This window comes from Impatiens glandulifera, chromosome 1 (assembly GCF_907164915.1).
Source record: "Impatiens glandulifera chromosome 1, dImpGla2.1, whole genome shotgun sequence".
Classification (NCBI taxonomy): Eukaryota; Viridiplantae; Streptophyta; class Magnoliopsida; order Ericales; family Balsaminaceae; genus Impatiens; species Impatiens glandulifera.
Window position 1 is genome coordinate 1,715,838 of NC_061862.1, and position 16,064 is coordinate 1,731,901.

Here is a 16,064-nt window from a genome sequence, read left to right on the forward strand (position 1 = left end):
ATTAGAAATTGAATCAATTTATTAGAGGACTATATATTTAAAGTTCTCTTTGACGCGTCACATGTACTAATATAGGTCACTGAAAGGCAATACAACTCATCCAAGAGTTTTAAACATCCAACGACATATTACCTTGAACAATATTGTTGATCTTTTTCTTCGCATAGGCAACTCGATCTAATGCTCTCTAACCGATTTGGTGCAGATGAATGACTCAAATTTATTTTGAAATTAAGTTAAGAATCCAAGATCTAACCATACAATTTACAAGATTCCACTGCTCGATTTTAACCGTTACTTCCTATAGCTTCGCACAAGTATCCATGATATAGTTTAACTTCATCTTAGCACCAAGCGAGATCTTCAACACTCAATTCCAAATGAGTTGAAATTTCTTTTCGCTAACTGGATCGACCTAGACTTGTATCAGAATGATCGGAATTGTGATAAAGTAGAAATTTATCATTAAACTTAAATCGTACCTCACTTATCTTTTCAAGTTTTTTCTCATTTTTCTACAAATGTAGTGAGATGAATGATATAAAAACTTAAGTGATGAAGCATACTTATATACACTTGCAAAATAAATTAGTTACAAAAACAATAATAAAAAACTAATTCTAAACAAGCTATTTATACATTACTAACAACATTAAGCTGACAATAAAACCTGTAGAAAATAAGCATAGACATACTAGTTTACCATAAAGTATATACTATAAGTCTGTCTTAATAGTGTTCCATAGAAATTCCTAAAAGTTAGACAAAAATGAGAAATGAAATATTAAATAAAGAGCACATCATTGTGTATGGTAAATATACAACAACCAACAAAAGTGAAATCATTACATCTCAATTTGTTATAGAAAATAAATTTTGTAAGGCACTTCATCAAAGAAATAATGCTACTACTTAGAGTTGTTGAAACCCCAATTTGAATATGCAAATATCAACTAAAATACCTTTGTTCCAAAGTTAAATTCAAGTTTGAACAGGATTAACAGAAAGGCCAGATTCAAAGTTTCATTCATATTTATTTGATTTAGATTGGTTAAATGCTTAGATAGTTTTTAATTATATTTAATCAAACTGGACAAACAGAAGAAATCTTCTCAAGTTCTCATAAGTATTTATCAACTGAATGCTCACAACAGAAATCTGAATACAAACAACAATCGCACAATTATAGACTATTGAGAATCCAATTGAAAGACACATTAGACTGAACATTGAATTTGTATATAACTCACTGATGCATCATCAATTCGATTGTTAATGACTATCAACATTAAGGTAAAGTGGTAGAGAAATAAAAGATAGATTCAACAACAGCAAATATAATGGAAACCCCTGAAATCTAGTAATACCTAAGAGAGAAGGCAAATTATATAGGAACGTTAGAAATCTAAATACAATGGCGTTATAAAAAAGAACGACCGAATGCAAGAATCATAATTCCTAAATCAATGTCGACAATGTATATCACTGATTACACTATCGAGAAAGATGCATCAGTGACTCTAATTACATTGTCTTTCAAGATATCACATCAACCGAGATTAGATCAATCATGGATTACTACAATATAATAAATTTAACAAAAACCAAAAATCAATAATAGGAACTTCTGAATGCATTGACATCAAGGTAAAAACTAGATCGATATCGAAAACATACAGCGTTGTAAACACTATGAAAGATTAGTGCTTCACAAACTCTAATTTGATGCCTTATAAGAAGATGTCAAACGGATTGAAAACAATAATATAATGCAAAAGGCAGATTGAAAAAACCAAAATAAGAGATGTTGAATAATTAAAAGGCTCAACAACATTGAGTCTTCTTCATAGTTTGATGGTATAACTTTAGACATCATAGTCTGTCTGCCTAAAAAACTTGTAAAATGTAGAAGAAACCAATATAACAAAAAAATGAAATTCTTTTATCGTATGTGAAAAGATCCAATCATATTAACCACCATGAAATCGTTTTGTTGTTCAACAAATAATATGGAATAGGCTTTGTTTACGTCTAGCAACAGATCCAATTCCAGAATTTGTCTCATAATATGTATATAAATCTCATTCAATCCTATCAGAAATTGAATCAATTTATTAGTGAACAATTTAAATAAAAGTTTCATTTGATGCGTCACATGTACAATATACATTTGGCAACCAATTTTAGAATTTGTCTCCTAACATGTATATAAATCACATTTAATCCATCATAAATTGAATCAATTTATCCGTGGACAATTTATCCAAAGTTCCCTTTGATGCTAAACATGAACAAATATACATATAGCAACAAATCCAATTTCAGAATTTGTCTCCTAACATGGATATACATCTCATTCAATCCAATCAAAAATTGAAACAATTTATCGGTGGACAATTTATCTAAAGTTCCCTCTAAAACGTCACATTTACAAATATACATCAGGCAACGAATGCACATCAGAAATTGAATCAATTTATTAATGAACAATTTATTCAAAATTTCCTTTGAATTTTAGAATTTGTCTCCTAGCATGTATATACATCTCATTCAATCTCATAAGAAATTGAATCAATTTATTAGTGAACAAATAAACATCCAACGACATATTACCTTGAACAATATGAGAACACCAATGCTATGTCCATATCGCATAGGAAACTCAAAATCCAAAGCTCCCTAACCAATGTGGTGTAGATGAAAAACTAATAAATTTATTTCGAAATTCAGTTAATAATACAAGATCTAACAATACAATCAACATGATTCCACTTCTCGATTTATACAGTTTCGTCCTCTGACTTCGCACAAGTATCTATGATATAGTTTAGCTTCATCTTAGTAGTTAGCTCTAAGCGTGATCTTCACCGCTCGACTCCAGAAATTTCCTTTCGCTAACTGGATCAACACCAGGCTTGTATCAAGATGATCAGAATTGTGAAGTAGAAATTCATCCTTAAACTTTAATCATACATCACTCTTTTTTTCAAGTTTTTTTTCTCCCTTTTCACCTAACTCTGATACCATCTAGATATTAAGTTAATAAAGATATATAGTGAGAAGAATATATAAAAACTTAACTTACTTTATGAAGAGGAGGAAACATATTTATATACACTTACCAAATGCATTAGTTACAAAAAGAATAATAGAAAATTTATTCTAAACAAACTATTTACACATTACTAACAACATTAAGCCTGTAGAAAAAGCATTTAACTTCAGTTTATAGACCCACTTAGATCCAATAATTTTTTACCTTTTGATAATTCAAAAGGTACCCAAGTTTAGTTTTTTTAGAGATTCTTACTCTGATTAGTAGTGTTCCATAGAAATTCCTAAAAGTTAAACAGAAATGAGCAATGGAGTATTAAATAAATAGCACATCATCCGTGTATGGTAAATATAACACCAACCAGCAAAAGTGAAATCATTACACCTCAATTTATTATAGAAAACAAATTCTACAAGGCACTTCATCAAAGAAATAATGCTACTGATAAGAGTTGTTGAACCCCATTTTGAATATGCAAATGTGAACTGAAATACATTTGTTCCAAAGGTAATTCAAGTTTGAACAGTATTAACCGGAATGACTGACTCAAAGTTTCATTCATACTTATTTGATTCAGATTAGTCAAATGCTTAGATAGTGTTTGATTAAACTGGACAAACAGAAAAATCTTCTCAAGTTCTCATAAGTATTCATCAATTGAATGCTCACAACAGATATCTGAATATAAACAATCAGACAATTATAGACTCTATTGAGAAGCCATTTGAAATACACATTAGACTAAACATTGAATTCGTATATAACTTTTGATAGGAATTATTCTAACTGATGATGCATCATATATTCAATTGTTACTGATCATCACCATTAAGGTGCTAGAAAAATAAAAAATACAATGGAAATCTCTGAAATCTAGAAATACCACGAGGGAATACCAAAATCATATAGGAACATCAGAAATCTAAATACAATGGCGCTACCAAAAAACGTCGAAAGCAACTTCTGAATGCATTGGCGTACAGCGCTGTAAACACTCTGAAAGATTAGTGCTAGAGATTCTAATTTGTTGTTTTACAAGAAGACGTGAAACGGATTGAAAACAATAATATGATGCAGAAGGCAAATTGAGAAAACTAAAATAAGAGATGTTGCAAAATTGAAAGGCTTAGAGATATTAATTATGAATTAATCAAAGAACTCACATTGAGTCTTCATAGTTTGATGGTATAACTTTAGTCATCATAGCCTAGCCTGCCTGAAAAACTTGTAAAATGTAGAAGAAACGAATCTAAGAAAATCGAAATCCTTCTATCGTATGGGAAGAGATCTAACGCAAAGATGAGGATATTTTAGACGGAGAGAAAGGGAGAAGAAATCGAACATGATTGATCTGCCGTTGGGCATCCTACTGTACGTGAATTTAAGCATAACTTTTCGCGATGGAGAAGATACGGGAAGAAAAACCCTTGGTATTATATTGCTTCACAGAATTTAAATCACATAAACGTACAATAAAAAGCCCATTTGTCTTGGGCCTCCCTTTCATTTAAATAAATAAAGCTAGTTTTTTTTATAAATTCTTCCATTTACTAATTTTCTAATCAAAATAGCACTTATTAATCAACTAAAATATATATTTTTTTTAATTAAATTTAAATTTTAAGTAAAAACACATTTTAATGATTAAACTAATTAAAACTCAAATTTGGATAGATCAAAGTTTTTCAAACACAAACCTAAAAAAAATCATTAACGCAAGCCTATGTTTAGGCCCCTGGACGCAAGTAGGCCCCTACATGGACGCAAGTAGGCGGACAAGCCTATGCAAGACGAATCCCAAACATAGACGCGCGTTTTGAACAACTTGTCCTTTGCGTATACGACGAGAAGCCCCCTCTCATTTTTTTTTATTTCGGGGAGTTAATAATTTTGGTCATTTCTCGACCAAATAAACCCCAAAAAAGTCGCATGATTGGAGGCTTGAGGGTCATAACTATGACAGACAATTTTTATTTTGAATTAAGGCTTCAACTCAAAATGTTTTCAGATAGAATAGATAGAATCGAGTCTATGACCTTGATACTGTTTCACCTACTATGTATAGCCCATTTATATTATAAATAATATTGGTTTGGGCCTCCCCTATAATTTAAATAATTAGAGCTCGTTCAATATGTTTTTTTTTTTATAAATTCTCCCTTTTACTACTTTTTAATCACAATAGCACTTGTTAATCAATTAAAATATTAAATATATTTATTTATTTTTATTAAATTTAAATTTCAAGTAAAAAAAATATTTTAATGATTAAACTAATTTAAAACTCAAATTTTTATAGACCAAAGTTTTTCTAAACAAAATATAAAAAAATTAATATCAAAAAAACTCTATAAATTGTTAAATTGTGAGCTAATTTGTATTATTTAAATAAAAATATAATAATTGTAGACACTCAATTTTACTCCCTAATTTATTTAAAATTATCCAAGCTAATAAATAATTTTGTTAAAATTCATATACTAATTCATTGCAAATAATTATTTTTGAAAAGATTTGTATCGATCGGATTCCAAAAATAATTAATTTCGGAATATATTTTAAATAAAACTCAAAGTATAAAAAACAATAAGTTGATAAATATGATGAATTTATCTATTATTAAAGTTAATTTATTTATTTTGTATGTATTTAGAAAAAATTGAATCGGAGTTAATCAGAAAATCATCGCCGGCGAGCAACCGACAGAATCCTTTGACATCTTCGAGGCGGGTTGGTTAGAGGTATAGGGTGTAGTCAACGATGCAGTTGAGGGTACAACAAGGGTTTGAGGGACTGGAACTCATGCATGGAATTCAAACTCAATCCCAAGATGCGGTCAAGGTTCGAGCCTAGATACAATCGACGAAGGTAGGACTTTAGCCCAAGTGTAGATCCTGGACCCATGTGAACATAGGCGAGCATTCAACCCTTACATGGAGAAAGTAGGCGGCCCAGGCCTATGCAAGACATGTCCCAAATGCATACGCGCGTTTTGAACAACTTATCCTCCTTTGAGTAGACTATGAGAAGCCCTCTCTCATTTTCTTTGATTTTGGGAGTGAATATCTTGGTCATTTCTTGACCAAATCGAACCTAAAAAAAACGCATGACCGGAAGACTTAAGATCACAATTATGACAGACAATTTGATAAAAGAGAACCACACGTTTTATAACTTTCCTCGACACTCATTGTATGCCTAAAGAAGATTAAAAAAAATAAAGGAGAGTCGCATCGTTTTGTAAGTGACCTACGAACAACCAAACATAGGCAACACGCGAAGGGCACGTCCTTTCCCCTTTCATCTTCAATTGCTCCATTCTCTTTTCGATGTTTCCTAGAAACTAATAACATAATTCCCTTTTGGAAAATTTCGATTTATGATTTATTAGAACAAATCGTCCAAAACAAAGTAACAAGCAACTCCTAAGAGTGGGGATCAAGAGGTCTAAGGGATTATAGCCTCCTAGTGACCAAGACCTCTAAATCCGATGCTGCAACGAAAGATGAAAAAATGGTTATATCTGTCGTCGAGGCCCAATCCCACGATATAGCCCCTATATAAACGACTTCCCATGTGTGAATCGAGGGGAAAGAGAAGATTAAGGGAAATGTATTTTTTTTCACAATCGACCATTTTTAGGTACACTTTAATCACTCATATACATTCTGTTGGGTCAAATTATTTTGACTAAGTGTTGAAATAATTTATCCCCTAACATTTTGATGATGAAATAATTTATGAGTTTTGATACAGGTGTATTAAGACAAACATGTCTTTAGACTTGGATCTAATGAGGGCCATTAGACCAATTTTGATCTTCATTCGCATAAAATTAGACGCAGGTCTAATGGAATTAGACGCCCAGTCTAACTTAACGGAGTTAGACGGGCAGTCTAATAGTCAAGGAATTAGACGTAAGTCTAATAGAATTAGACGTAAGTCTAATAGAATTAGACGTAAGTCTAATAGAATTAGACGTAAGTCTAATAGAATTAGACGTACAGTCTAACTCATCAGAGTTAGACGTGTAAGTCTAAGAGATGTGTAGAGAATTAGACGGGTAGTCTAATGAATGCACGGAATTAGACGTAAGTCTAATAGAATTAGACGTACAGTCTAACTCATCGGAGTTAAACGTGTAAGTCTAATAGATGTGTAAAGAATTAGACAGGTAGTCTAATGAATGCACGGAATTAGACGTAAGTCTAAAAGAATTATACGTACAGTCTAACTCATCGGAGTTAGATGTGTAAGTCTAATAGACGTATAAAGAATTAGACGGGTAGTCTAATAAATACACGGAATTAGACGTGGTAGTCTAACTCAGTGGAGTTAGACGTACCGGTCTAATGGTTATTATAATTAGACGGATTGTCTAATTAGTGAAAGTTAGACGTGGGTCTAACTCCTTCAGATTAGTCTGAGGTAGAACCGGAATTAGACGTGGTAGTCTAACTCAGTGGAGTTAGACGTACCGGTCTAATGGTTATTATAATTAGACGGATTGTCTAATTGGTGAAAGTTAGACGTGGGTCTAACTCATTCAGATTAGTCTGAGATAGAACCGGAATTTGACGTGATAGTCTAACTCAGTGGAGTTAGACGTACCGGTCTAATGGTTATTATAATTAGACTGATTGTCTAATTAGTGAAAGTTAGATGTGGGTCTAACTCCTTCAGATTAGTCTGAGGTAGAACCGGAATTATACGTGGTAGTCTAACTCAGTGGAGTTAGACGTACCGATCTAATGGTTATTATAATTAGACGGATTGTCTAATTAGTGAAAGTTAGACGTGGGTCTAACTCCTTCAGATAAGTCTGAGGTAGAACCGGAATTAGACATGGTAGTCTAACTCAGTGGAGTTAGACGTACCCATCTAATGGTTATTGATATTAGACGCTAGTCTAATTATATTAGACCAGACGGTCTAATAGACGTTTTTCATCAGAAGGAGTTGACTTATTTCATTAGACTGATCCATCTAACTGAAATACGTCTAATGCTCTGATTCAAGCAGTACACTTGAATCTAGAATTTCTCCTACCCACGTGCTATAGTTGTACCCTACTCCTGCTCCACTTTCCTGTGAAGATTAATACAACAGCTATATGCATCCAATCAAGGAATGCCACGTAAGAGAATTTTCCTCACATTACCCGTTTTGCAGGTACATCTCTTATGGAATATTCGACGCACTATCAGTTCGGTACGGCCACGATCCTTGTGCTCAGAACTTGCTGTGTACAATGGAGGCTTTCCAATAGAAGAGCGTCACGTATCATTCTTGAAGATTCGACCGTTAGCTCCTGATCAATATTTAACCAATCCTAAGGACAAACAGAAAGTGAGTGATATTCTTCATATTCTTGTAATTGAACAGAAAGTGTTTTGTTCAATAGTGAGCTAAGTGTGTGTGTAAACTGTATTTCATTCTCATCATATAGTGAATCCTTCCGGTGGTTGGAAGAAGGGGTGACGTAGGAGAATTTCTCCGAACATCCATAAACAAACTGTTGTGTTCTTCATTTTTATCATCTTTTCATATTTCTTCTTGTGCTTCAAACCCAAGTAAACAATTCCGCCTTGAATATGTTTCAAGTGTTTATACAAGTTTGCGTAGAATAGAAAGCGAATTAAATCCATAACAGGATTTCTTTCAAACCGTTTTTCATAAGACTTCATCCTTAGATAGACCCCCGTCTCTAACGATAAAGCCGATCCTATCAATTGGTATCAGAGCCTTGTTTCTATTCTCAAGCATCAAGTTCCCAAAGCATGTCTTGCATCAATGAAATCCCTCTTCTGTCAAAGGAGAACTATGATGTGTGGATGGTAAGAATGCAAGCTCACTTGGTTGATATTGACTATGATATGTGGAGTGTCATCACTGATGGTCCCATAAAGATCTCAAAGCCAAGAAGTGAGTGGACCACTGAAGATAAGGTGACAAACAACCTGGATAATGTTGCTAAGAACATCCTGTTCCAGTCTCTCAACACAAAGATGTTTTGTGAGATTAAGTCCTTCTCCAATGCAAAAGAAATATGGGATAAGCTCAGCCAGATCCATAGAGTGAGCCCTCAAGCAAAGAACAACCAGAACGCATTCATGTGTAGTCAGAACAAATCCAGATGGGCTAATAGTGATATTGAGGAATCTCCCACCGAAAAAGAGAATGAAGCTGTAACATGCCTGATGGCTGATGACCAACCTAAGGTAAATGATATCTCTGAACCAGAATTTACAAACGAAGAGCTATCTAATGCACTCAATGAAATGGCTATTGAGTACAAAAAGTTAGCTGACTCTTTTATGAAAATGAAAGTCAAATATGAATCAATTGTTCCCTTTTCAAAGCAAGAATCCGAATCAAATGTTTTTGATGAAAACTTAACGGAGATCTCATCTGAGAATGAAATACTCAAGGAACAGATTCAAACTCTTTCATCTGAAAACAAGAGACTGAACTACATAGTCAGTGCATGGACAAGGATTTGATAGCAATGATCTTAACATGTCCTGCAAAAAGTCAAAGCCAAATGACAAAACTTAAGCCAATAAGTTTTGTCAAAGGAAGTATGACTGACATTGAATCTGATCTTATTCATGAAGAAGTTGCTTTTAAAAATGAAATAGCTTATGTTCCACCAACTGTTAGCTGGCTTAAGAATAAGCTTGAAAAGGCTAATAAGTCTGGTAATTTAAAACCTAACTCAATGTCAAGGAATTTTAAAAGAAAACCTTCTTCAAATGTCAAAGGATCAGTGGCTAGCAGGAAGTCATCTGCTAAGTCAAAAACCTACGCACTAATCACAACACAGAATGGGAAATCCATCAGAATAACCCAAATATGGATTCCTAAGGAAACTCATATAAAATGAATTGGCAAAAAGAAACAGCTGATCCTATGTGCATGATTTCCAAAAATGATCAAAAATGGTTATGGCATAAACGTTTGAACCACTTGAATTTTAAAACCATCTGTTATGATCTAGGTCGTGGCTGGGGGACCGGGGTTGGCCGGTTATCGCGTCTTACTTAAAGAGTGGTGATTAATCCGGTTAGAGATTAACACCGAGATTTCAATATTACACAAAATGTCACAAACCCTTGAACCGAGTTCAAGCGCGGAAGTGGTTTGTTTTAGGTTGAAGCAGCACACACACGAGATAGGCAGAACCGGATTTGAATAAGACAGGTTTGGGATTTGCTGGGTCGGTTTTGGGATTTAGTAAGTCGGTTTATGTGATGTTGAGTCGGTTGGAGCGGTATTTGTAGGTTAGTGCAGATCGGTTATAAATTAAATCAGGCGGAAAGTAAATAACAAGACAGGTTTTTTATGGATGTTCGGAGATAAAACTCCTACGTCACCCCTTTCTCTCGAAACCGCGAGAAGGATATTCACTAAGGAATAAACACAATCCGATCGAGACTTATTTCCTGCTCGATAACACCCGTACAATTTTAACCGAAATTGTAGAATACACTTCAAATAAGCGCTTAAGCTTTTCTAGAGATAGAACACAATCTTTTACTTAGGCTGTAGAGAATTCAGAACTTGTAAATCGCATTTATTCCTCTTCAGCTCCTTCTTTTATAGGTGAAATGTGTCAACGGTCACATTTCATTTCCTTGAATCTAATTGGTTGAGCAGATGTTCATTGATTCAGACCTGGCGGTCTAGTCTTCCAGTGTGTAGGTCAAACCGGCTAGGTTTGTCTTTTACTCAATATGGAAACTGTCGGTTGGACAGTTGCCTGTACCTGGAAGATTGCCTTTCTGATTTATCCTGGAGTGGAAAGATCTTGTAGGACGATCTTCTGCAGCCTGCAGACTGTCCTCGGACTTGTATGGATATGGCAATGTTAAGTCTGTTCCTTCGGTATCATTCTCAATAGATACCCGAAGTGTATTTTTATGCTGGTCGGTTGTTTATGCTAACCGGATGACTTCCGGTTTTTCTATATCTTCCGATTGACTGACTGTTTAATGATTCTGGCCTTCTAATTTGACCGATCTTGTCCTTCTTGTTCGGTCATGTTTCTGGTTGGTTTAATTGCTTGAACGGTTGAGTTTCTTAACCGATTGAGTAATTTGACCGGTTGAGTTCTTTGCATGTTCCTGCACAAGAGATTTGTTTTTGTTAAGTTTTATTTAACCGATCTAATTTTATCTAACAATTTCTCCCTTTTTGATTATTTTATTTAAAATATTCAAAATCATGTAAGAATGCAAATGTAGGCCGGTTTTGTTTTTAAGAATTTGTTTGGCCGGATTTTTGGAGACTAACTTGGAAGAATTTTTCGAAAAATTTTGGAAAATTTTGAGAAAAATTTTGACAAATTTTATATTTTATCTTATCAATTTCTCCTTTTTTGATTATTTTATTTAAAATATTCAAAATCATGTAAGAATTGAAATGTAGGCCGGTTTTCAAAAATCACTTTATATATATATAAGAAATATGCTAAGGCAAAAATACTATATATATAAAACCGAAATTAACATAAGTAAAAAATAGTAAATGAAGCCCCTATTTTTTCGATCTGGACGGTAGGAAATGATCCAGTAGTTCATCGTCTGATTTTCCCTTGTCCTCTTGAACCGGCCTAGATGAGGATCCCCGACCACCTGAGGGGCCGGTGTGAGGAGAGAACGGTTGACCGATCGATCTGATTGGAACCGCATTTAAACACCGCTGTCTTCTGAGTTGTGGTTGAACATCTTCTTCGAAATCATCCTCGGCTTGCAAAACCAGGTTGGATGGCGGGTCAACAACTGTCTCGGTGACTCTGTCCAATAGCCCCGTGATCTCCGCCCTCCTCGAAGCAGTCTTTCTTTTGCGTGTAACCGGAACGGAAGGAGAAGCAACCGCCTTGGACTTCTTGTGAGCCTTGGCGAAATTGTTGTACGTTTCTTGTTGAGCCCTTAGCCGGTTAGCATTTTCGGCTTGTTGAGCTTCTATGGATGCTGCTATGGCCGGTGCATTGACTGCTAGGTTTTGCATATGGCCGGCTATGTTCGCATCAGCCGCTGTCGCTTCCTTCTGTGTCCGGATCTGCTCGTCCAGCGCATCTTAGAGTTTCTGAGCCACCAGAGTATTCGCCTCCTCAATTGCTTTATCGGCAGCCAGCTTAGCCGCTATTAACTCTGCCACCTGTTCGGTGACCGCCTTGAGATAGGCTTCAAGCTTGGCATTCTTTTCCTCAAGGGTCGTTACCTTCTCACGATCAGATCCGGCTTGGGCACCGGATTGAGCCAGGTCCTCCTCGACCTTTGTCAATCTTTGATCGGTCGTTTCTTGAGACCGTTCTATCTCAGCTACCTTTTGGCTGACCGAACCGAGGTCGGTCACCAGCTTCGGAGTTATAGCCTCCATTGCCTTGTTTCGATCAAGATGACCTCCGTACAGTTGATCCGTATTGCCGTAATTTGTTTCAACAGACGTGATCCGCTCGACCGCCTTCTTTAGATCATCTTTTGTCGTTTCGGCCATCTGGAAGGTTTTGGCCGCGGTTTCTTTGATTTTCTTTTTCCATGGCCGAACCGCGTCGTTGACAAATTCTTCAATGAGGGTCTTGACCCTCTCTTCCGTAATGGCCGGTTCCGAATTCCCGTTTTGAAAATATCCACGCTGGTCGTTGGAAGGTGTACCTGTCCTCACTTCGGTTATGTTGATGTTCTGGTCCAGTGGAGGAGAGGATAGCTCTTCATCGGTCGGATTCTGACCGCCAACATCCTCAGGAGGCGATGAGTTCGTTGGATCTTGATGTTTGGGCACCGCTTCAAGCCGCGCCACCTCCTCGGTCAGTGCCCTTTCCATGACCGCAAGCAATTCCAACACCAAGAGTTGAAGTTGAGAATTCGGTGTTCCCGGAGTATGCTTTTCTTGTAGGCATTGAATGTGTTCGGTTAGCCTTTGTAACCGAACACGCGGTTCTACTATCGTGTTTCGTTCTAGGGCGGTTGTGACGTCGTTAGCCTTTGTGAGGCTGATGACCTTCTCCTCCATTTCCATCAACTTTTCGAATTTCTCGCTAACGGTGAGATCCGGTAGCATGTTTTTGTAGAAGATCTGATGCCGGTGCCGGATCCATTGATAGAACACCTCGGCTGCCGCGCGAGCCTCCTGGTGTATCTCGTCCATGATTCTGCTGACGAGATCCTCGACCGTTTTCCGGGTGTTATCATCAGCGTGGGCATTTTCCTCCCCAAGTCCGTCCGAATCGGCATCAGCGTTATCATGACTGGTCGATTGATCCTCGACTGTCGGTCCTTTCCCTTTACGGGACTGATCTTCTCCAGTATTTTGTGAAGTGGTTCGGCCAGAGATGGATGCCGAGTCTTCAGTGTTGGGAGTTTCGGACATCGGATTTTCCGATCCGATTGGTTGTTTATCTTTCTTGCTCCCGGATTTTTCTTTTACCGGAGCTTCTTTCTTAGCGGTTGCCTTCTTCCTTCGGCCACCTGTAGAACCGGAGGCCTTCCCTTTGCCTTTCTTGTCCTTGAATTGATGGGACTTTATGATTTTGCTTGAGGTTAGGTGAACACCAGGGCCGGTGTTAATGTCGAAATGGCGCATAATTTTTTCAAGTGGGATGGCGTATCCCCATGACCGAGTGGAAGTCGGATCCACCATTTCACATAGGTTATTGAAAATAACCTTAGCCCAGTTTATTTTGATGCCGTTGACTAAACCGGCAAGCATCTCAATCTTCGTCCGGGTGAGACTGTCATAGTTTCCCCCTCTTGCTTGGACCGATTTTGTGAAAATATCACACAGCGGTCGGTACTCCGGTCGAAGAGATGATTTCTTTCCGGAGATCTCAATAGGGACCGCGGTTTCCGAAAGAATTTGGCAAGTTGCCTCGAATGTCTCCTCATCTAAAGCCGTTGAGAAGTTGCTCCCTTCAGATGGTAGATGTAGGATTTCAGCGACCGACTTCTCCGTCAGTTCGAGTTGTTGACCGCAGATGTGTGCAATTATTGATCCTCCGATGATGAATGCGGTTCGGAAAAATTCGTTAACCGCATCCTGGTATAGTACAAATGGACCGCCCAGAAAGTATTCGAGGCCGGACTCGGAGATCCGGGATAACACCTACTTTGCCGGAGCCGAACCGTTTGCCCGGATTTCCTCAAAGTCGACTTGGATGATATGTTTGAATAGTACGGAATCGCGACCCATTTTAGATGATCGAACAGAGAGAGCAAGAGAATAAGGAATTTGAGAGTTTGAAGAAACTGAGAGCTAGAGAGAGAAAGCCGATTCGCGTGAGAATGAAATAAAATGACTAAGGACCCTATTTATAGTTGCGGTTTGGAATTCCAACCGTCGCGAACCGTCACATCATTATTTAGGCAGGAATTTTCCCTCCAAAAGCATTGAGCGGGAAACCATGGGCGGGAAACCATAGGCGGGAAAAGATCGGCAGGAAACCATGGGCGGGAAAAGATCGGCGGGAAACCCTGGGCGGGAAGCGATGGGCGGAAGTTTATCCCTTTAAAGACTTTGAGCGGTCTTTTAATTTCGGTTATTTTAACCTTTGATGAAGCGGTTCTTCTTGAAACCGTTTATTAAATGATGCGATTTATTAACCGCGATGATGCGGTTTTCTAAGTTTGACAGGAATTATCAACGAAGTAATTTATTAACCGGTTAGTTAGATGGATGGATGTTATAATACCATAGATTTTGACCCGGTTATCAAGCTTAAACATCAGATAATCATTGAAATGAAAGATACATGATAAAAATCGATTCATTGATCGGTTTAGAATACATAGGAAATGAAATTACAAACTATGTAATGACTATTCTGGAGAGCTTGTCCTCCTCCCCATCCTTATCGAGAACATTCGATGGGGATGCCGGTGTACCTGATCCATATTCTGGACGGTATTTGAGAAAGAACCGGCTGAGGTGAGGAGCGTAACCGAGACCTTTCTTTGTCTCGACCATTTTCTTCAGGTTTTGGAAGATGACCTATGACCAGTTTATAGGTGTATTGCTGACAATGTAGGTCATCATGTCAAACACTCTCTTAGAGTAGTGTTGGTTCGGAGTTTGGCAAATGATGGATCGGTTGACAATCTCGTAGAGAAGCTGGATGTGGTGGCGAAGGCGGGTTTTTAGCCCGTAGTTTTCTACCGGCACCTCGGTTCTGGAGAACAGTACCGAATACTCGGTTGCTGCGCTTCTCACCCAGGTTGGGAAGTCAGAAAACCCTTATGTGGGCAGGTTGAACATTTTAGCGAATTTGCTCTCGTCGAGAAAGACAGAGCGACCTCTCACTGAGGAAACAATGAAATCCCCTCTTATGGAGGCATTGTTGAAAAACTGGGTTACGTCTGGAATGAGTATGGGTCCGGATTCTTCGAGAAAATCCCGGAGACCGGTGTCGATTAGGGACTCAAACATGAGCTCTTTTGTTTCCAGATCATCGAACTCCAAGCATGAGTCGAAATCAATGCTCAAGAAGTTCCTTAGCGTTCGGCTCGACATGATTGCAAACTTTGTCAAGAGAGAGAGAGAGTTCAAGAATTTTTGTTTTGAGATGTGTTAAGTTGATAAGATGGGGTTCCTTATATAGATCCGAAATTGGAGGGAAAATATCAGCATTTAATGTTGAAATTCAGTTTTGTCTTATTAATGAAGAGAATATTTATGTTTCCAAAACTCCTTGGGAAGGAGTTACTTTTGACCGGTTGCGGAGCTCGAGGTGAGGAATCTAGTTGGAAAGTAACTAATCTTGTTAGATAGTAATTGCACATGTAGTTGGAAGTTGAAAGTTACTATCATTAATGATAAAGTACAAGAAACCGGAAGTTGAATAATTAAAAACCGAAATTTTCATAGACTAAGCCGAGATGATCATGATGGAGTTGGACATTGATACAACTGGTGCGTACAGCAAAATGACCGGTTGTAGGAAGGAGTGACTTAGTTGCTGGTGAAGTTGAGGTGGCGGTTCCTCCTCTTCCAGGCTTTCTCAAACCGCTCA

The 16,064-nt window shown here is 37.2% G+C and overlaps 1 long non-coding RNA gene and 1 other non-coding gene across 2 annotated transcripts in view; one reads left to right on the forward strand and one right to left on the reverse strand.

Annotated features, from left to right (window-relative positions):
* Window positions 1-16,064, forward strand: part of LOC124921640 — a 55,888-nt gene that overhangs the window by 14,482 nt on the left and 25,342 nt on the right. The gene's annotated exons all lie outside the window — the stretch shown is intronic.
* On the reverse strand, window positions 4,178-4,264 carry LOC124923192. Its single transcript, XR_007098199.1, has one exon. It is a non-coding gene; the product is annotated as a small nucleolar RNA snoR116 (small nucleolar RNA).